The sequence below is a fragment of the Fukomys damarensis genome, unplaced genomic scaffold (genome assembly GCF_012274545.1).
Source record: "Fukomys damarensis isolate Sample0158 unplaced genomic scaffold, DMR_v1.0_HiC HiC_scaffold_24, whole genome shotgun sequence".
Classification (NCBI taxonomy): Eukaryota; Metazoa; Chordata; class Mammalia; order Rodentia; family Bathyergidae; genus Fukomys; species Fukomys damarensis.
The window spans coordinates 52,531,998-52,555,910 of NW_022900936.1; the positions used below are offsets into that span (position 1 = coordinate 52,531,998).

At 36.6% G+C, this 23,913-nt stretch overlaps 1 protein-coding gene across 1 annotated transcript in view; it reads left to right on the top strand.

Moving 5' to 3' along the window:
• Hhla2 (HERV-H LTR-associating 2) overlaps window positions 1–23,913 on the top strand; it is a 66,807-nt gene that overhangs the window by 23,293 nt on the left and 19,601 nt on the right. The window contains exons 2-5 of the transcript XR_002025545.2: window positions 705–812; window positions 16,517–16,621; window positions 20,335–20,420; window positions 22,371–22,494. The gene's annotated coding sequence lies outside the window, so the exon portion shown is untranslated. The remainder of the gene's footprint in view (window positions 1–704; window positions 813–16,516; window positions 16,622–20,334; window positions 20,421–22,370; window positions 22,495–23,913) is intronic.

Below are 23,913 nucleotides of genomic sequence, written 5' to 3' on the forward strand. Positions count from 1 at the left end.
TTACTGCTGTTGTACATCTGCATCTTGGAGGAATATGATAGGTACATAGTGGATCCATTTCTTTTTTTCTGATATGTGTTCACTGGACATGGTTAATGGAAGACTTATTGTCGTTCTGTGGAAAAGGCCACTAAGAACTAAAGCACTTCCAGAATCAAGCAATGTTCAGGTTACTTCAGCGAGGAAATGGCTGAAGGGCTGGTAAAAGCTAAGGAGACTGCAGAATTGATAATAAAAGAGGGAAGAAATAAATACCAGCTCTGACTTAGGTATAAATGGCAGAAAAAAGGGCTTGTTCCTTGATACCGTACCGTTAACTTAGAACAAAATGTCTTTTGTTTACGTATTGTATATAGAGTATGTTGTTGGTAGCACAGTATGCCTTTTGTACCACAGATTAAAGCATATTTGGAGCAGGAATAAATAGCATCTAGAGCAAAGTGGGGGAAGGTTACTGTAGGGTGGTGGTAATGTATGAACATTTATGACCAGCTCATGATGAGAGATGCACGGGAATAAAGAGTATTTAAAATTCCTCCATCAAATTGGTATTAAAATTCCTATGCTTGTATACAATAAAAAAAATCAAGGCTTGCGTTTTATGTTATTTTTAATTTCATTTTTAGCAGTTCATTTTATTGCATTTCCCAATGAATTTTTCCATGACATATTAGAAACAAAATTTTACTGCTCTTTTACTACAGACAGTTTGAGAAGCAATGATCTTGATGAGCAGTAGCCTGGTGAAATATGTTCTCAATCCTGGATGCAGCAGTTGTGTATAACTTTGGTCACTTCTCATCATGAAGGAAGTAAGCAAGTCCACCATTTTTCATAGAATATTTGGGTGGTGGTATTGGGGGAATCTTGGGTGTATAGGTTGGGCAGCCAAAGGTAAATGCATATGTGACTGTGCAGCTTACATCCTTACTCCCCTCTCCCCATTTATCACCAGCGGGGTAATACAGTTGAGGAGGAAAAGGACATTACTAGATGTCTTAGAATGGATACCTGTTTTTGTTACTGTCTTGTTGCTGATACACAATACCTAACACCCTCAGCTGTAAAGAGAAAGGTTTATTTTGGCTCAGTTTGGAGAGGTTTCAGTCCACGGTCTCAGCTGGCTCCAAGGCAGAGCAGCACAACAGCACGGCAGACAAAGAGCTCATGGCATGGCAGTGGGGTGCAGAGAGAGATGGAGGAGGACGGAGAGACAGACCATGTCAGTTCACGCCACCAGCGACACACCTCCTCCAGCCAGGCCTCACCTTTTAGCATCACATTATCTATAAATTCATCAGTAGGTTTTTATCACACACTCAAGATCCAATCATTTCTTTAAAACTCTACCTATGAGCTCATGAAGCTTTGAGGGGACATCTAGATATAAACCCTAACACTGCCTCTTCCAAGGTTAGCAAATAGCCCGAGCCTGATCTCTCCAGGAAATCTGGAAAGTAGAACAGAGAAGACAATTTAGGTGTAAGTTGAATGGAACTGAATATGACAGAATCCAGAAGGTCTCCAGGGTTCCTATTATAGACTTTCCTGAAATTTTCTGGGCATCTGCTCTTTTTGGTAGGTTTTTCTTTAATTCTGGAGATCCCCAGAATTCTTCTAATAAATTTCTTTCTTGCTTAAATTCTAAACCTATTTGTGCTTGTCACTAAACTCACAAAGGATCTTATAATTTTAAAAGCACTTGATAAATACCTCTTGATTGCTTTCCAAAAAGTTGAAAATCGATATGCCATCACCAATGATACGAGTGTCTACCTCCAAGTACCTTTGCCAGAACTGAATATTGAATGTATATGTGTGTAAAATGTATATGTATGTGAAGAAAATGACAGAGAAAAACAGGCTGAATATGCCTAATCCAAAAATCTGAAATTCTCCAAAATCTGAATTTCTTGAGTACCAACATAATGCTGAAAGTAGAAAATTCCACATCATGAGACATATTATGCACAAAATTATTTTAAAATATTGTATAAAATTACTTTTGGGGTATGTGTATAAGATGTTTATGAAACATGAGTTTCATGCTTAAATCTAAGTCTCTTTCCTGAAATATCTCATTATGCATATATTAATATTAAAAAAATCCCAAATCCAAAATGCTTTGGATACCAACAATTTTGAAAAAGGGATATTCAACCAATCTCTCTCTCTCTCTCTCTCTCTCTCTCTCACTCTCACCATGTCTCTCTCTCTATGATACCAACAATTTTGAAAAAGGGATATTCAACCAATCTCTCTCTCTCTCTCTCTCTCTCTCTCACTCTCACCATGTCTCTCTCTCTATATATATCTTTGACATTCTTCCAGGGTAGAAACAGGGCTTTATTTAAATTGTCTTTGTATCTTTGCATATCTTTGGAGGTGAACTTTCGGGGGGATGAAGTGTCAGTACCTTTTTATAAGCAAGTTATAGAAGCCAAATTCTAAATAGGCTAAAAAAGGATTCTATTAGTGTATATAAAATGGAAAGATGCCATAGTCATTTATAGAATTGAATAAAAAAGCATGGGAACTAAGTCACGAGGACAAGGCTTATCTTCATGCTCAGGCACTCACCTGCTTTCTGTCAAGTGATCACTGTGAGCCCTTTTATTCACTCATCACTGATTTCTTTCAAGAAGTTTCCATCATGTAGCAGGATTTATCGCTGCTACAGAATGAGACCTTGTTTATTGTTCAGTAGAGATCTGGCCTTGCTTGGATCACTTGTGTCCTCTAGCCACAACACTTTGGATGAGTTGCTATCAGTATACATGCTTGGATTATTAGCCTATTACTTGGAAATACAGGAAAGGATATTGTGGTCAACAGTCATAAACAGTACCTCCATCTCATGCCCCAGAATAAAATGAAGTGGGAAAGGAGGGTTGACCTGAATGGAAAGTTGCTGCTCAAGGAGAAATGTCCCTTGTCCACTTATCAGGAGTTCTAGATTTCTGACCAGATACATTATGTGTGGAAATCAATATATTGACTAAAATGGCAATAGTACGTTAGAGTAATCATATAGTTTATCGTCTAAACTTGGACACTTTGGAAAACAAAAGAGGCTACCAATGGGAGGAGGGAGAAGAGAAATAAAAATAATTAAGATGCACTATGTTTATTCTCCAAGATTAATGCAATTATTATGTCACAAATATTTACTAATAAAGTAAAAAATAATGGAATGAATGTCTCCCCTATCATAGGGAAGCTGAGCAAGTAGAAGCAGAGTAGCTATTTTGAATTGTTGCGCTAACTTCTTTCCTCATGTGATGTGGGCCTAATAGTACTTATAGCTATAAAGCCCCATATTGCTTTTACAATTACCATCGACCACTTCCCAAGGGAAAATAACTTCTTGGAACGAAGGTTATAATTCACAAAAGGCTCAAGATTCACAAAAAGACTAAATTTACAGTGGAAGGAACTATCTGCTTGATAGTTCTCAAGGGAATACATAGGCTTGAGGTGAGGAATCAGCATTTCACATGTGAGGGATGAACATGTGGAATGATTAACAGAAACACTCAAGGTTATGAGCCTGGTGCAATTTACAGTCTTGACTCTGCCATTTGCCAGTGAGGACCCTGAGCAAGTTACTAACCACTCAAGACCCGTGTCTTTGCCTGTAAAATGGAAATTATAATACTTCACATGATCATGTTTAGAATTACAGTATATTAACATATAGCATATGATATATGTGTAGTTCATAGATTACCATATACTATTATATGCTCGGAGCTCTGAAGGATTAGCTGACAATACCACCAAAATAGTGCAGTGGAAAAGGGAAAAACTAAATTCTTTATTAAAGCAGGTGGAACCTCTGTAGACGTTGCTCACACATATCTTTCCATCTGTCTTTATATACTCAATCTGTTCTTCTGGTCTGTTAATTCCTCCCTAAGGATTGCCATAAAAAAAAAATCACCAAAAACTAAAAACAAAATAGCCACCAGAAATTCATTTTAGGGCCAGGGAAGAGTGGCCAAATATCTCCTATATGGTTTAATAATGTCTTTGGCTTTAATTGTATTACTAGAAACACTAAAAAGGCTTTTAGGGTTATGTGATGGTTGTGTCAATTTGAGTAAATAACATCCAACTAAATTGGCTCAGCATGGTCCTGGGTGTGGAAGACCCACCCTTGGGAGACATTGATGCCAGAGCTCTCTAAAAGGGAAAGGAAGATGGAAGAATTGCTTCTGCCATCTTCAGGGAGCACCAGTCCTCGCTTTCACCTCGGACAGTGTCTCTGGCTTCCAGCACAGACCCTTTAGCCTTCCGGAGCAGACTGTGTGGACTCCTGAGATGAACTCAAGTAGGACACTACACAGAGATCCAGGCCTTCGGCTGGATCCTATGGATCCTGTGTGCAGACAACCGCCTCGCTCTTCCACAACCAAACTCTGTGGGTGGCCATTGTAACCCAATCTGTAGAGTCTTATATATTTGTATATCTTGTATTATATCTATTTCTCTAGTACTGACTGATACAGGTGAGTAGAAAGAAAAGTTTGGTTCACAGAAATTTAATTTTTTTCCCTATATGTGAACATGTACATCAGCTTCATGCATAACCACTAAAAACTAGATAGCCCAAATATCTACCCACTGGTGATAGATGAACAAATTGCTGCACATCCTACTCTAGAGCTACTTAATAATAAAGAATGGACTATTGATTCACACAAAAACATAGATGGATCTCAAATATATTGTGTCAGTGAACAAAAACCAGTTCAAAAGATACAAGATTTTATATTTTATATAGAAATAAAACTATAGGAATAAACTATGGCAGAGGACAGGATTAACTGTACATGACATTTCTATGAGGAAATATTCTATATCTTTTAAATTCAAAATTTAATTGGCATAATTGTACATATTTCTGGTGCACAATTTGACAGTACACATATACAATATATAATGATGAAATCCAGATAAATGGCATTTCCATATCAAATATTTAGCAATTCTTTCTGTTGGAACTTTTGCAATCCTGTCTTCTGGATATTTTATAAAATAAAAAGTTATTGTAAACTATAGTCAGCCTACTGACTAGATAGACCACCAGAATTTAATGCTCCTAAGTGTATTTTGGTGGTAGTTAACTGATTCCATTGTATTTCAGCTACCCACACCCTTCCTACCTCTAGTGAACAGGATTCTTTTCTCACCTATATGAAATCAAGATTTTTATTTTGCATATTTGTTTGGGAATGTGTGGCATTTGTTTTCTTGTGTCTCATTTATTTCACTTAACATAATCTCTTCATTCCAATGATGTTGCTGCAAATTACAGGATTTCTTTCTTTTTATTTTATTTACCCATTGATGAACATGTTGGTTGATTCCATATTTTGCCTACAGTGATTAGTGCTACAGTAAATATGGGAATGCAGATATTTCTTGGTGTACTAATTGCATTTCCTTTAGATTTATATCCAGCAGTAGGGTAGCAAGGGCATATGATGGTTCTATTCTAGTCTTTTGAGAAACTACCATACCACTTTTCATAATTACTAGAATAATTTTAAATTTCAACCAAGACTTTTCATTTTTTACCATCCTTACCAACTTGTTATTTTTTGGCTTTAACAGGTTGGGAAAAATGATGTCTCATTGTATTTTGATTAGCATATCCCTATAATTAGTGATGTTATCATTTTTTCACAGACTTGTTGGCTATTTATATATCCTCAATAAATGTCTATTTAGATAGTTTCCTCATTTTGGGGGGGATTTTTTTTTCTTTTGCTGTTAAGTTCCTTATGTACTCTGGATATGAGTCTCTAGTTAGAGGAATAACCTGTAAATATTTCCTTCCATTCTTCAGATAGTCTCATGTCTCCACAGATTGTTTTCTTTGCTCTGCAGGAACATCTTAGGTTCATTTGATACTTATATATTTCTGGTTTTGTTGCTTGTGTTTTTAGACAGTTCAAAAAACTATTGCCTTTACTGATTTCATATAGTATTTTCCATATGTTTTTCTACTAGTTTTATAATTTAAATTCTTGTATCTAGGTCTTTGATTTACTGTGTATTGAGTTTTGTATAGGGTGGTGTGAGAAATAGTTTCGTTCTTCTGTATTTGAATATCTAGTTTTCCTAGTATCATTTATTAAAGAGATTATCCTTTCTTCAACTATACCTTTGTCATTTTTCTCAAAGATCAGTTAGAGGTAGATGCATAGATTTATTGTGTTATCATACTGTTATGTTGATTTAAATGTCTGACTTTAGGCCAGTGCTGTTCATCCTATATACGTTTACAGTATGTTCTGAATTCAGATACTGTGATGTTTCCAGCTTTGTTACATTGTTCAAGATGGTTTTGGCTATTCAGAATATTTCATAGTTCCCCATGATAAGACTGTTTGTAAATAATGCCTTTGTTATTTGATGGGGATTTTATTGGATCTGCAGATCCCCAGAATTAACAATGTTAATTCTTTTAATCTAAGAGCATGGGATGTCTTTCCATTTTTTAAGTATCTGTTTCATTTGCTTTTCATTAGTATTTTGTAATTTTCACTGTAAATATCATTTGTGTCCTTGATTAAATTTATTACTAGGTTTTCTAAAATGTATTGTGAATGAATTTGTTTACTCAAATTTATCAGAATGTTCAGTATTAGTTTAAAAATCTACTGACTTTGTGCTATAGTTTATATCTTAAATATCCCCCCAAAGGTCTATATGTTAAATTCTTTGTACAATGAATGATGCTATTGGGGGGTGGTAGAAAATTTAAAAATAGGACCTAGTGAGAGGTTTGTAGATCCTTGAGGGTATGTCCCCAAGGAAATTGTCATACTCCAGTCTTTTTGCTTCTTGACAGTGGGGTACACAGCTTGCTCTATTAATATGCCCATGCCATCATGTGCTACCAGGACAAAGCAATGAGGCCAACTAATCATAGACTGAAACCCCTAAAACTATCAGCCAATAAAACCCTCTTCTCTTCACATTTTGACTATCTTAGGTACCTTTGATGTGAGTGAAGCTAAACAACACATTCTTGCATGTTGAATTTGTGCTGCAACTTTACTGAATTCATTTATGAATTTTCACAGGTGTTTGGTGGATTTTTTAAGGTTTTTCTCTAAATCGTGTCATCTGCAAGCAGGGATGATTCAAGGTCCTCCTCTCCTATTTGTATGCTCTTAGTTCTTACTGTTGCCTATTTGTTCTGGTTAAGATGTCCAGTGGTATGTTAAATAAAAATGGTGATAGTGGACATCCTCGTCCTTTTCCAGATAAGAGCCGAAATGCTTTCAGCCTTTGCCTATCCTGTGAGTTGTTGGCTTTGAGTTTGTCATATACAGCCTTTATTTTGTACAGATCTGTTCCTCCTATACTTAATTTGTTGAGGTTTTTTTTCATGGCAGAATTTTGAATTTTATTGAATACTTTTTCTATATCTATAAAGATGATCATGTGGTTTTATCTTGTTAATGCAATATGTGACATTTATTGATTTGCATAAATTGAGCTACCCTTAAATCCTTAGGATAAATCTTACTTGATCATGATATATGATCTTTTTCTGTGCTATTAGATTTATTCTATTGAAAATTTTTGCATCTGTGTTTGTGAGGGATTTTAGTCTTTATTTGTTTTTTTTTTTTTTTTAATTGTGTCCTTGCTGGTTTTGATATCAGGGTAATGCTGGCTTCATTAAACAACTCTGGAAAAAATCCCTTCCCTTTCCTTTTTTTTTATTTGAATACAAAAATTATTATTTGTGTTTCTTTAAAAGTTTAGTGAATATCAGCCGTGAATCCATCTGGCCTTGGAAGTTTCTTTTTTGGCAATACTTTTTATTACTGATTCAATTACTTGTTACTTGTTATTGGTCTGGTTAGAGTCTGTATGTCTTCATGGATCCATTTCGGCTGGTTATGTGTCCATAAAGTTATTTATCTAGGTTTTCAATCATGTCGGGGGGTACACAGGACCTCACGCTTGCCAGGCAGGAGCAGTACCACTGAGCTAAATCCCTGGCCCTAGGTTTTCTATTTTCTTGTGTATTTGTTCACAACAGTTCTCAATTGTCCTTTGTATTTCTATGGTATCATTTGTAATCTCTCTTTCATAGGAGGAGAATTCCAGGAATCTAGACAAGCTGAACCTCTCAGGGTGGGTCACCCAGCTAATTTTCAGGGCCCTGGGAAGCCAAGCTGCTCAAGGAAGATCACTTTGCTGCCTCTAGTAGCTATGGCTGGGCAGAGTCGTCTGGCCACTTTGAGGGGCTATGAGTGGGTAGCCAGGTTCACCCTGCTACTTTGCAGGACCATGGGCAAGTGGAGTTGCAGGAGGCCAGTGTGCAGCAGTAGCTTGGGTTGGAAAAGGCATATGAGCTGTCTATTTCTCTGGAGCAGTGCAATAGTGCAAATTGCCTAGCAGGTCCCTAACCCAGGATCAGGATTAGGGACGGCTGCAGGTTTCTTTAGCAGCAGATACTTCAGGTGTCTGTGGCATTAGTGGGGACTGCTGGGAGTCTCCAAGTTACTTTACTATGCAAAGTCCTTCTTATTTGAGGGTTGGTCTCACTGGGGAGTTGTGACGGTAGAAGCTGGTTGTCTCATTCCCTTGTTTATAAGGCCACCCTAGTTCTTTGTGCTCTGTGGCATGTCTGCCATATGCCTTCTATACTTGAGTGTTCTCCACACAAAGTATTAAATAATACATAGAAGTGGCAAGAGATATCGACCCAGGTAAGACTAAGAAAAAAAGCTAATTTGTAATTAATATCATCACCAGAAAGAGCAACATGGTCAGGGTCAAGGAAATTATGCAGTGTGTTTGTAGGCATGAGAAAGAGCCTCTGAGAGTGGATGTTGGAAGAAGGGATAAGGTCTATGTACAGAACTGATGCAGGGGAGGGACTCTTAGAAGATGGGTTTGATAGAAAGATGAGAGAAATCCTGTTTTTAAAAAAAGATGGTAGCTGATCTTTTTATAGTAACAAAAATATAGTAGGGATCAATGCAAAGAGATACAGGATCATCCTTTAGCAGTGAATCATACTGGGTCTGGACTTCCCTGCCTGAACACGTGGAGGCATGGGCAAAACTGCCTCATTTATACAAATTCTCTTATATATTACTCACCATTGGTTGATTTCCTACTCCTCCTTTCTCCTGCCCATTTGACTGTGCCTTTACTAAACCCAGAAAATTCCACAGAATTTCTAACTTTAGAAACAAAACTGAGCAGAGTTTGACCTTCCTGGTATATATGAGCAGCTTGATGTGTGTGAATGAATGGGCCAGTGTACCCATGTGTCCAAGTGTGTCAAACTCAAGTCTTCTGTACGGAGACTTAAAGCTTTTATATCATCCTGGCTATACTTTAAATTTATAAATTCAATAAATTTATAGTATTTAAGTGCAGATAATTATATAATGAGTTGTGAAATTTATTCTTTCTATAAATATTCAAGTATCAATTGCATGCTATAAAGTTACTTTCCTGCTCTATAGGTATTTTTTTCTCATTGAGTTTATTGGTACATTTTAGGTATACAGTACAGTTACATTCATCATTGGGATCTTGTACCTTTACATGACAGGTCTTAGTTCTCATTTTTCCCCCTTGTCCCTGCCCTCCCTTCACCCCCTCCTCCCTTCCCTATTTACAAAAACTTTATTTCCATATTTTTGTTTTCTCAGATTTTTTTTCTTTTCCTTTATTTCCTTTCCCCTACCCTTCCCACTACCCCTATACCTTTAGCCCCTTTCTTCCTATTACACATTGTCAATTATACCATTAGGACCTTATTTACAATTATAGTTTTTCACATCAGAGAAACTATTCAGTATTTACACATGTGAGACTTATTTCACTTAAGAGTATATCCTCAATATGCATCCATTTTCCTATGCATGACTCTAATTTCTTATTCTTTATGGCTGAGTAGTATTCCATTTTATAGGAAAAGCACATCTTTATCCAGTCTCCAACTGATGGGCAAATGGGCTGTGTTTCCAAGTTTTAGGTATTATAAACTGTGCCGCTATAAACATAGATGTGCATATATCACTGTGATATGAATCATTTAATTCTTTCGGAAAGATACTTAGCAGAGGGATGGCTGGGTCAAATGGAACCTCTAGTCCCAGCTCTTTGAGCTATCTCCATATTGATTTCCATAGTGGTTGCACCAGTCTGCACTCCCACCAACAGTGGAGAAAGGTTCCTTTCTCCCCACAACCCCGCCAACATTTGCTATTGTTTGATTTCTTGATAGCGGCCATTGTTTGTCGGGTGAGGTGGAATCTCAGTGTTTTTTTCATCTGCATCTCTCGAATGACCAGGGATGTGGAATGTTTTTTCATATATTTACTTGCTGCTTTGACTTCTTTTTCTGAGAGATGTCTGTTCATTTCAGATGCCCATTTTTAAATTGGGTCTTTATATTTGGGGGGCCTGATTTTTTTGAGTTCTTTATATATTCTAGATAAGAGTCCTTTGTCTGAGGAGCAGCTGGTAAAATTTTTTTTCCCACATTGTAGGTTGTCTCTTAGTTTGGTTGATGGTTTCTTTTGCAGTGCAGAAGCTTTTTAATAAGATGAGATCCCAGTTGTTGATTCTTTGTTCTAGTTCCTGTACTACTGAGGATTTGTTCATAAAGTCTTTTCCTATGCCACTGTCTTCAAGAGTTCTGCCCAACTTGTCTTCCAGAAAATTTAGTGTCTCTTTTTTACTATTTAGATATTTAATCCACTTGGATTTTAGTTTAGTGCATGGTGAAAGATAAGGGTCTTATTTTAATCTTTGGCAGGTTGAGATCCAGTTTTTCCAACACCATTTATTAAAGAGGCTATTGTGCCTCCAGTGAGGATGGTCAGCTCCTTTGTCAAAGATGAGGTAGCTGAGTACATCTGGAGTTGTTTCTGTATCTTCCAGTCTTTTCCACTGATCCTCAGGTCTGTTTCTTTGTCTGTACCATGCTATTGATATCACAGTGGCTTTTAAATCACCTTAAAAACAGGGATTTGTGTGTGTGTGTATGTTTTATGTTTCGTTTTATTCCTTGAGAGTCAAATAGCCAAATGCTCTTATTGTTTTGTAATAGAAATCCTCTGTATTTCCAAAGATGATTCTTCACTTTTAAGTCAGGTTTTCCTTTTAGTGTTGACACATTAAAATGAAAACAGGAATTTTAAGGTTAATGCGGTTTTATTGTTAGAAACCTCCTATAGAAAACATAAGGCATGTTAAATTTAACTTTTGAATGGCTCATAACTAATGTTTATTGTAGCTTCAAAATGAAGCCTTTAAAAAAACCCAAAAAAACAAAACAAAAAAACCCCCAAATGAAGCCATTTTGCTATTACGAAGCACATGCATGTCTCTCACTCTACTCTCTTAAAGGTAATGTGACGTCTTTCAGTATTTTGTTGTGGTAAGAGATACGATTATTATTTCTAGTGATATGTTTATACAGACAAAGACAGAGCCCAGTTCCTCTGTCCGTAGCTTGTTATCAAGTATTTTTTTCCCTGCCAATTATTTTCATTCTGTTTCACTTTGGGTTGTTTGAGGGACATATGAAGTCCCCATTCAAAGCTGTTTAAATGTATCACTTTATTGACAGTTTAGGGGGAGGGAATCTAGAACAGGTAAAAGGGACTCAGCAATGTCATTATAAACTCAGGTTCTTTCCATTTTTCTGCTCCATTGTTCTTGTCAGGTTGACTTTTTAATCCTCGCTGTTTTCTCACATCTATCGTGTGGCTGTTGGAGCTCTCAGCATCAAATCATTCAGAAAGTAGAGAAAAGGGGTTTCCAAGTCCTGCTCTTGCATCTATCTTATTTATATGGAAGCAAATTTTCAGAATCCTCTCCATAGACTTCATTGTATCTCATTATCCAAAACAGTGTCCTAGTAGTTTTTTTTTTTTTTTCCAGAGTGATTTCAGTAGTTTATTTTGGAGACAAAGCAGTGCAATAGTCTGACCAAACTTTCCTCTCTCCCTTGGAACAGAATTAAAAGTAGGATATACAAACATTGTAATTTGGGTCCAACCTTAAGAGCTGTGTAAACATGTTTACTCAATGTACTTTTAACTTCCAAAACGTTGAGATGTTCCAAATGGCTTCCACCTCTGACCCCAACACAACTGCAACTTCACAATGGTCACTTCTTTAAATTGTCTTATTCAAATACAGGGATTTCCCCTACTCCAGCCCTGAACCAGTCATGGTCATTTCATTTACATTTTCTGAATGTTTCTTTAATTCTCCATTTAGTAGGAGGTGGTCATGTACTGCACAGGGCTTGGCAGAGACTCAGTTTTGTCAAAAAGAAAGTAGGAAAACAGTCTGGTGTTTGCCACATTGTTCTTTCATGTTTTACCCATTTCACATGATTAAGTTTGATATTAAATACTTCTATGCTACATTCTTAGCTGATCCTAACAGGCTGGCTTCTTGGATTCAACCACTATAATCTCACAGATATGATCTTTCTAAAACATAATGTTGCTTCATCATTAGCATTCTATGATGAGTCATTAGTGAGAGTGATCTGTACCTTATATATCCTTCCAGCATTTTCTGTTCCATGTGGCCTTCTTGGTTAAATCATCACATAGGATTTATGCTCTCTTGCTGTTGTATCTTTGTTCTGGAATATCTACCTTCCTCCACTTTCCTCTATTCCTCCTTATGGATCAGTTTTTCCTTCTCCTCCAAAACTGATGTTTCAAGAAGATTTACTATAGCTCAGCAGGCTTCAGTGTTTTTTTCTCTGCCTTTCTGTAACACTTGGTGGGAACCCTGATTGCTTCTTATGTGGTAGCATTATGATTTATTTGTTTATATGATCTACCTATCATTTGGTACTAGGCTAAGCTTTTGGGGATTAAAATTGTTTGGCTTATTTCTGCACAGTTGATCATCACCCATGGGTGATGTTCAGGTTTTATGTTTTTAATAGTAGAAGAAATGTTAAGCTTGTTGGATGACAGTGGAGTATCATTCAAAGAAAAGCTCAGTCCTGTTTTCTAAGAGGTCAAGATATATTTGAAGTATTTCATTTTCTCTTGCTTCTCAGAACTTTAATATTTTCTGACTCTAACTTAAGAATGGTTTGTGAGGAGGGCACAGACCTGGAGCAATGAAACTTTATAAACAAAAGTTATTTGGCAGAGCTGACTCTGAGCAATACAGAAACCTCACTGGAACAAAGCAAACACAACCTCTCTACTTTAGAAAGGTTTCACTGAGCTGGGCCAGCAATTTTTCTTTTCTTATGTACCAGGTATTTAGGCTATCAACAGCTTTACATTCTAAGGACAGAAAGCCACTAATTCATGTGTACATAGGCACAAGTACCTTCCAAAAGGTAGTCCATTAGAAAGCATTACTTCAAAAAAGCTCCAAGTGGAGTATGCCACTGGAGTTGAGTTTTGTAAAAAAATTTTTTTTTACTGCGCTTGAAACCCTCAATTCTGATGTTCAGTCATGGGTCAACTTCTCCAAAACCTTGATATGTAGATATAAGGGGTTCTTTATTTCTGGATTTGAAAAGACACAGAGATAGATTGAATTAAATGATTAATCTCATTGTGGAGAATGAGAGATACTGGATGTATCACTTACCATTCAATAGACATGTTTTAATGTAACAATCCTAACCAGCACAGGAAGGGAATTATGATGTCAGATGTAGATGATAAACCTAAGTCAACATAGGAAAGAAATTTTCTATCTCAAGCTAGCCCAGACTCTTTGGTATTGTTGATCCTTCTCTGTGTTACAGAAATCTGTCTCATGTTATCCATGTTGAGAGTTTACTGCATTATTTCAAACCTTTCACTGCTTCAGTCTAGCTTTTTTTTTTTTTTTCTACGAGTACTGGGGATCAAACTCAGGATCTTGCACTTGTGAGACAGGTGTGGTGTCAGCCAAATCCCTGGCCCTTGGTCTATTTTTTAAAAAATTGAAGTATCTAAATTATACATTGAATTTTATAAACTTAAAACATATCCATTTTCTAAGTTTCTGGGAAGAAGTGAAGCTCTGAGTATGGTCTATTCCTTGTTTTCTCTGTTTAATCTTTTCTGTATTATCTAAACCCATAATGTTCTATCTCATATTTCTAGTTTTTGTTCTTTGAAAGTACCCAGAAAGGTTTGCATTAAAATTATTACAAAAGAGTCCAACTTGTTCTGGACTCTTTGTTTCAATCTCTCCCATTAGCTCTCTAATAACAAATCTAAAAGCAAATTTTTTCCCTTCATTTCTTGTGGCTGACTTAGCCATTCCAAAGCATGCATCTTATTTAACTTGATTGTTGCAGAAACACCAAGTCTGCTCTTGTCCTTCCATTTAATTAATAACATACATTTTGTTAAATTATTTAATGATAATAACCACTGAACTGAGGAGAGTAGGCGTTTATAGAAACAGCACATTGGGTTTCTATAGACATGTGCTATGCCATGGGCATTATTAACATGTTTTGTAGCAGATAGTTACCTATTTTCTAGAGTGAAAAATGGCCTTATATATGCACATGCTCAACACTTACTTTTCTTAATGGAGTCTTGTTCAATTGCTCACTACTTTTATGTGCTTGACAAAAGGCCTGCTGTTTTGTGTGTTAACCCTGGCAATTTCTTTTTTTGGTGATTTTTATTTTTTCTTCCTTTGGTTGTCCAACATTCTTGCTAAAAACAACAAAACTAGACCCATTCCATCTGAATATATTCCTTTTTATATACAGCACTACTAAGGAGAGATAATCTTTTTTTTTTCCAAAAGCAGCATTTAATGATTGGGAGTCTGAAATGGAAAATGTTCTTTGGATTCCTAAGTTGTGCCCTGGGTTTTCCTGTACAAGAGTTCTGACTTGGGCCCTAGCTGATACAGGAATCTGTGGGTAAGGGAGGAAAGTGATCTCTCATTAACTGTAAGATACTTGTAAGGAAGTATAGGCAGCAGGATAAGGCAGAGAAAGAATCTAAGGATGTGGCTTGAAATCAGGAGGGCTGTAGACCACGGACTATTTCTTGCCTGGAAGCCACCACTGTGGCAGGCAGTAGTGATGTGGTGTAACTCTTAGAGCTTCTATCATTCAAGCACATTTCTCTGAGGAAGGTTGTAGATATGTGTGCAGGTAGTTGTAGCTTAGCAGTGAGTGTATGAAGACTGAAATGACTGAAGTAATTGCAGGGCACCCAGGTGATTAACTCTGCTAATTAGCAAGAATATTGAAAATTAAATGAATTAAATTTTTAAAACAGTACTTTTATTGGACCCATTTTAGGAACCACCCTAGATTTTCTTGGGCCTTAGTTGTCTCCTGGATCCTTAGTTGGAGAGAGAGGGAGAGGGAGAAGGGAGAGAGAGACTAGGCCCCAGGCCCCAGTGTCATTGATGGATTTGAATGTTATCAGTGATGCTGGCTCTTCTTGGGAAGCCAATTTCAACATGTTCTCCACTGTAACTTCGAAAGGAACCTCCCTGTGAGACTGTGGTTCCCTGCTCTTTATTTACAGACTCAAAAGTGCCATACATTTAAAATGCCATACAGCGGAGTATGGCATCTAGCTTTAAAAATGGCTGTCCCAAAGAGCCAGGTGCACAGCAAGGAAGAAAGTAGGAGTTAGTTCGACCACGGGAAAACTGACCCATGGGGAAAGTTACATGTACATTCCTTTTGGTCTCTGATGAATTGTTGTGAGTTGCTGTGGTTCTTAGAGCTTATGACTGAGCAAGTGGCTGTTTTATGTTCTGTTTGTGGCCAGCAAAGTAGCCACAGTCTTGTATCTTCTATTTTACCTTGTTTGGCTCCTCCATTTTTTTTTTTTTTTTCACTGTTACTGACCTGCAATTGTATCTCTGGACTGCCTCAAAAACCCATCCACGTCTCCGGCCACACCACCTTGTATATACCTGATCTCATCTGATTTTGGAAGCTATGCAGGGTTGGACCTGGTTAGTACTTGGATGGGAGAAGAAAAGAATGTTGGTGCTGGTGCCTGTTGTTTAAACCGGGTGTGGTGGTACAGGCTTGTAATCCCAGGACTTGGGAGGCTGAGGCAGGAGGATCTCTGTGAGTTTGAGACCAGCCTGGGCTACATAGTGAGTTCCAGGTTAGTCTCAACTACATAATGAGACCCTGTCTCAAACAAACCCCCCCCCCAAAAAAAACCCACCCCATCCACACATATTCTTAGCCTGGGTTCCAAAAGAAAAACAAGATACTAAATCAAACAGAGCCTAAGACAAAGGTAGTACCCCCTAGAATTAAATGTTTCTATCCAATATCTGAATCCCTCAGTGATAGAATTTTACTGTAAAACATCAAAGGGATATTTTGAATAGAGAGAAGAAAGTGATCCTAATATTGTTGTGTTGTTCTTTTGCTGCCTAAACAAAGTCAATCCTATTAAAATCTAAGTTGATCGTAAGGAAAAATCCCCAGGATGCTACAGAGTTTTCCTTCTGTTCCTATTTATTTCATAAACTGGCTCAGTGTCATGAACACTGTGAAGAGGCAATGAATTTAAAAACAATGCAAAGAAGAATGCAGCACCATGGGATCTGCTTTTCCTCAAAGGAATTCAGAATGTTCACGATGGTGAGTATTGTGAAACGTTCTTTTCAAAAAAGAGCATTGACTTATTCTGGCTTGGCCAGATGGAGACTAGAAGTTATGAGGCCAGAACTAGCCTTGAGTGTTTCTAAAGTGTGTACTTGAAAATCTGACTCAACTACAATGACGTATGTCTTCATTCTTACAATTGGTACTGACAGGCCCTGTCATTTTGGTCTGTAGCTATTAAACTGGGTGTAGGAATAACTGTTTGGTTCTTATTTTATGCTTGTAGAAATGGCCTCAAATTTCTTTTCTGTCTGATTGGTTTTAGCATCTGTATTTCTTCTTGTGCTCATTACAGAGGCTGGCTGTCTTGCCTTTCTCCCTCACATCTGGAATCTAGCCAAAATGTACCAGAACAAGATGCTTCTAACATTTGAACCCTTTTGTAAGCATGCTGATTGCAACTTGGATAACTTCAGTTTAATCCAAGGTGGAAGCTTTCTGCTGCTTTGGGGAAAATGTAAATGTCTCAAAATAAAACTGAGGTATAAAAATAGGGCCAAATACTCATTAACTGCCTCACTTAGCTGAATGCTGAAATTATTTCAACAGTGCTAAATCAAGCCTTTGTGTAGAAGAGGTTGAGTATATATATTTTATTCATAGTTCTTTATCTGTAATTTGTCATTTTATTCCAGTGTCATGGTTTTAAGGACCCAATTTTCAGCTCACACTGACTCTTGAGTTGGAGAACATGTATCCATGAATCTTTGGGAATGCATGTTGCCAGATTCCGCAAGAGAAGTTGAAGGAAGCAGGCAGGATCAGGAATCAGAGTGTGTAAAGCTTGGTAGGCTAGGGCTAAAAATTTATATCTTGCTGAGTGTGGTAGGAAGACTCTGCAGGGATTTAATTAGGGTAATAGAATGACATTATTTAAAATTACAGCCCTTGACAGTGGTGTTGACAGTGGGTTATAAAGTGGTAAGAGTAGAAAACTGTTACCAGCTATAGGTCTGTTTTTAGATACCCATGTAAGAAATGACAGTGGCCTTGGAGCAGCATGGCAACAGTTGGAAAGAAGTGGGTAAATAAAAGATGAGTTAAAAGATGAGATATAGGGCATGTGGGAATGGAAGAATCAGTATTAATTTTCTACCTGAACTGGAAAGATTTCCCCCCAGTTATTGTGATGAAGACTGAAAGATGAACACGGAATTTTCTGTTGTTTTGCCTTGTTTGGGGTGGGGCATAGAGTAAGAGAAAGGAGAGTGAAGCAAAAAATAGGGTTCTGATTAACTTCATGATGTATGTAGAGTAATACAAGCCAAATAAGCAGTAGAACAAAGGATTTGATAATTCTTGGCTTATTGATGTCATATAGAGGAACTCACTGAGCAGAAAAAAGAGAAGTAGCAGGTCTGGGAACTTCCCATATTCCTACATAGGGCAAGCAGAAGAGAACCAGTACCAGGAATAAGGAAGAACACACAGTGAGAAAAGAAAACTTGAGGAATGTGCTGTTCCGAAAACCAAGAGCAGAATTTTACAAGAGGAAGTTAGCAGTCAGGTGTGTTGAGCGCCACTGTGAGGTTGAAATAACAAATGATGACAGTTTTTTTGGCAATATGAAGATTCTTGGTGACAGTGACAAGGGCAGATTTTATACGTCATGTGAATAAGAGCCTTAAATAGATTGAGGGAAGACTGTAAAGAGCAAAATGGCAATAGTTATTTTTGGAATAATAGAGCTTAGAAATAGGTAGACAGAAAATCAAGAATCAAAGGGGAATTTGAGGGGCTTTCCTCCTCATTTTCTTAAAATGTTCAATATTGGAACATTTGTAGTTACAAAATTGATCCTCATAGAAAGAGAATCAGATGATAAAGTGAGAGGATAGAATTGCAGAAATATATTTCTTGAGTTCAAAACTTTATGGGATGTAGGTCTCAGTCAAGGGTTTGGCCTCAGTAATAGCAGGACAGAAGACAGTAGACCCCACTGCTATTAGGTTGGTTGAGCTGTGTTAGGAGAATGAACCAGCATTCATATGCAATCAAAACTAGTGAAGCAAATCTATCAGTGGAAAGGGAAATCGGAGAAGGGGATGCTGGAAGTTTCAAGAGAAGGTAGAGTCTTTATGAGGAGGGGCAATATGACCTTATGTATAAGTGGACAGCAGACAAGAAATCTCCAAAGTTACACTGAACAAGGTAGGTATCAGGTATGTTTTGCTTGGAGAGAGGCTGACATAAAATTTGTTTTTTATTGCCCATAAAAATCAAAAGTATTGTTAAATATTTACATATTTTCATAGAAAAAATGAGTTTACCAATTACTTGTAGTCTTCTTATTCAGAAATAATCATTGTGGCAACTATCCTTTCAGCCATACATGAAAGTACATTTATAGGAAGAGATACAACATTATTTTGATAACTAATATTATTTTATAACAATTCACACTTTATCAAGTATTTTAGCTATTCTGAAATGGATGGAAGCAAGTACTGGTAGCTTGTCCCTACTTACATTTAATTTGTTTTGAATATTTCCAATATTTATATAGGTATAGCTCTAAGAGAAAATGTATAGTCTTATTTAAAAACCCTCTTTTAAGGTTGTACACTCACTTATTTTCTTCTGGTACTTGAAACATAAAAATAAAACTATAAAGTATTAATCTACCAGGTTTTAATATAGTCTAATCTTTTAGGATATTTTAAATATTCTACAATTTCACATCTCATTGAATTAAGAATATATTTTTTTCAATGCTAGAACTGCCAAGTGATTTCTTTAAAATATTCTTTCAGGGATTTTTTTTCAAACAAATTATATGATATTCTTTTAAAAAGATATTTCTCGCTGGGTGCCAGTGGTGCACACCTGTAATCCCAGCACTCGGGAGGCTGAGGCAGGAGGATTGCTGTGAGTTTGAGACCAGCCTGTGCTACATAGTGAGTTCTAGGTCAGTCTCAACTACATAGTGAGACCCTGTCTCAAAAAAAAAAAAGGTATTTCTCAAAGAGTAAAAATTAACTATAATCCCACTATCCAAGAAAAAGTTTTATTTTGTATAAAACTACATTATATATTTTTTTGTTTTGCAATATTCAATCTCTTTCTCTTCCCTCCATCTTACTCTCTCATTTATGATAAGTTTTTGTAAACCGTGACCTTAGGGTTTGCATCAGTATTGTGTATTTATAAATGTTTTAATGTTTGGTTGTCTTTTATGTTTTATGTGTGATTGTAAATAATGCCATAGCTAACATTGCTAGCACTTGAATTCATTTTTGTTATATTTTACTATAAAAGCACCATGGAATGCTTTATAAATAATAAAAACCATGATCCAGAGAACCACTGGTAAATAGATACCAAATCCATTCATTCAGCAGCCCTTTGTCTGTATCTATCACCTGGCTGGCACTGCTCCGGATGTAACATTCCAAGTTAACATCCTACTACACACTTAGTGATGGGTCCTGTTTATGTCCGACATGAAAAAAATGTGTGTTCCTTTGCAAAATGAACTGTGCTATTTAAAATTGTGCTGTAATTTGATTTCTCTCCTATAACAAGAACTTCCATGCCATTGAACTTTTACAATATCATGTTTAATAGCTACAGGATAATTATTTGTGCGAATGTATAATGGTTTGATCTCTTGGATTTAGACACTAATTCTTTTCAGCTCCTTTTGCATTTAAAATACATAACATGCATTCTTCGCTTTGCTTTCACAGGATACTATGGCCTTCCTAAGACATGAAGGCACAAGCAGTGCTGTCTTTCCTCCTCATTCTTACACAGTCTCTCTGTAGAGTTCAAGGTAACTTCTTTTATAATACAAAAGTTAGTTATTTTTATCATTAGATAGGAACAAGAGCATAAAATACAAAGTGGCTACAGGTAGCACATCCACAAGTCAAAATGCTCCAAAGTCCAGACATGTTTGAGGGCTACCATGGTGGCACCGGTGGAAAACCCGACACCTTTACCTCATGTGACAGATCAGTCAAAATGCAAGTGAATTAAAAAATACTGCATAAAGTTACTTTCAGACAATGGGTAGAAGATGCATATGAAACATAGATGATTTTATGCTTACACTGGACTTCATCCCTGAGTAGATATTAAATACAGAACACTTTCTAGTCCCAAGCACTTCAGGTAAGGAATACTTAGCTGTATTTCTCTGCAGCAGTAGCATTGTGAACTTTCCTAAATGCTCAGTTCATGAGAAGTAGGCAACAGGCTGGAAGTCTGCATAAAGATTAGAAATTGTATTTTCTTCACTTCACTCTGATGAAAGGTCTTTCTACTCTATTCGATGCTATATGAAATAAAATCACAAGAAAGGCAAGTTTGATTTCTCAAGTGGAAGCTTTGTACCTAGCACCTAATAGAAGATATTATCATCTTTGTTAGGCCCTATGATAGGCATTTTTAATTATCTAGAGAAATACAGGGTATGGTAGACACTGCTTTCTCATCTCTCCATGTATTCCTCTCATTTTAATACACATCTTCTTAGATCTCTGCAGAGAAATCAAGCATCTCTGAGGAAGAGAGGAGGGACGTGGCCAGGTTTAAAAAGCCCCAGAGGGGCAGGCAGAGGTAAAAGCCCATGGCAGCACCACACGAGTACCCTATTCTTCATCCTGGGTGCCCTTGGCCAAGGTTCAAAGGAGTTTACTGCTTTTCTATAAAATAAGGCCCCTTCCCATCTTAATTTCTTAGAGTCCAAAGACAAACTATCTACTTAAAGTATTTTCTGAATTGGTCTAAGAAGCTAGATGTTTTCAGTGATATGAAGTGACTAGGTATATTTTCTTTGCAAAAACCCTAATCACATTGAAGTTTTTGGCTTTTTGAAATTAACTGCTAAAATTAACAGTAAAACAACAACAAATGCATTTAAATCAAGAGGACTGGAATTCCACCTTTCTAGCCAGAATATTTTTAAACTCTTGCTTTGATGACTCATAAGATATCTAGTGAGTGGTCCTAAATTCATTTCTTTCTTTCCTGCCATATACTCCCCGGCTTGAGACTAGCATCTAGATATTTCTAACATATGTGGGAAAAAATCCTAGATTCCATAATCTATTTCCTAGCCAAACATTTTCTGATCCAATTAAGCTAAGTCTGTCATTTTGGGGGGGCGTCTGGCTATAGCTAACTGGATAAACTAGTTTTGGATAACCAAAAATGAATGTGTCTTTGACTCAAAACCAATAGGAGACCTTTATATAGATATTTTCCAGTACTGCAGCATGCGAGGAGAGAGAAGATTATTGATCAAGTTGTAGCAAGCTAGTGTATCTGTGCTTTGGACCTTCACCAATTATCTCAGTTACACTGAATCCAAAAGACATTCCATTAAAATGGAAGAAACTCAAACACAGAGCTTTATGGCTTCATTCTAATAATTAGAAATCCAGATCTGTTAATGATCAGACTGCTTATCTAGGAGTGTAGGTAATTGTGATATAATCCTCAATAAGTACCCATCACTAATTCTTTTCATAACATCTATGCTCTTGATTTTAGATACATTCTTTTCAGCTTTATTCAATCATATCAGTACGAATGATCAAATTGTTATTGGAAGATATAATTAAGATATAATTCTCCCTTGCTCATTTGAGAATGAACCTGATGTTGTAATTCACTGGAAGAACCAAGATAACTACTATGTTCACACTTACTACAAAGGTAGTAACTATTTGGAAAAACAAGATCCCAAATTTGTAAACAGGACATCTCTCTTCCATAGCAAGATTGAAAATGGGAATGCCTCTCTAAAATTGAGAAGATTAAGTCTTCTGGATGAAGGAATTTATATCTGCTATGTGGGGACAGCAATTAGACAGATCACAGAGTGGTGCTAAAGGTTGGAGGTGAGTGTGCATGAAAGATTTCATAAAGCTTCATGACAGTGTTTGATGTTATTCTGAAATAAGTCAGTGCCTACAAATCTGCCTCATTTTTTAACACACAGTATCTCATAGCCTGGCTATAATAAATATATCCATAGTCCCTTGTTACTCATGCATTTCCAGTGTTTTTCATTACAAAAAAGCATTGTGGTGAACATCTTCATAGTTATATTTAGTACTAGGAAATTACATGAAATAAAATTACTAGAAGTAGGATTATATGTTAACACCAGCAGCACATGAGTATCCATTTTTCTTAGTCCAGTCAGCACTGAATGTTATTGATCTTAAAAATTTCTGCCAATATAATGCCTAAAAATACTGAGTTTTTATTTGAATTGGTTCTTTCTGTAATAAAAATGAAGTTTCTATTATGTACTTTCTTCATCTTTGTAGTAACTATATATAACTACAGTTATGCTATATAGTTAGTATATTAACTACTGCCAAATTTCATGGTAGCATTGAATCAAACAGCCATTCAATTAAATGGAAAAAAGTAGTTAAACCAAAGATTCATGGCTTATTTCTAATATTCAAAATATCAGATTCTTAATAATGTGGTCCATTAACAATCAAGCTGCTGATCACAAATCCTATATATATTATAGACATAGTATAAGATATTGTGCTTTATTTTATAGTATTTTGCAGATATGCTTTTTACAAATTGCAGGTTTGTGGCAACTTTGTGTTGATGAAGTCTGTAGCTACCATTTTTCCAACAGCAAGTGCTCACTTCGTGTCTCTGGCACTGGGTAATTTTCACAATGTTTCAGAGTTTTTCATTATATCTGTTGTGATGTCTATTATCAGTGATTTTTGAAGTTTGTAGTTGTTTTGCGGTGTTACAAAGCCTGTTCATGTAAAGTAGTGAATTTAGTCAGTAAATGTGTGTTTTGATTGCTCCACCCACTGGCTGGTCCCATTTCTCCCTTCCCTCCTTAAACCTCCCTGTTCCCTGTGACACTGTGACCTTAAAATTATGCCAACTGATATTCCTTCAATGACCTACAAGTGAAAGGAAGAGTGGCATGGCCCCCGAAAGTCTTTAGCTACAAATAGTGAAGATGATGTGTTAGAAGAAAAGCAGGCCAAAAGCTAGACCTTTTTGCCAAACAGCCAACCTGTGAATATAAAGAAAAAATTATCAAGGGAAATTAAAAGTGCTACTGCAGTGAGCTTGTGAATGTGAAGAAAGCAAAGCTGCCTTAATGTTGGTATGGCGAAAGTTTTAGTGGTCTTAGATAGCAACTTAAACCAGCTACAACATTCTCATAAGTCACAGCAAACCTGGAGTAAAGCCTAACTCCAGTTTTATGAAGGCTGAGAGAGATATGGAAGCTGCATTCTCAGATTTTGAAGGTTGCACGGATTATT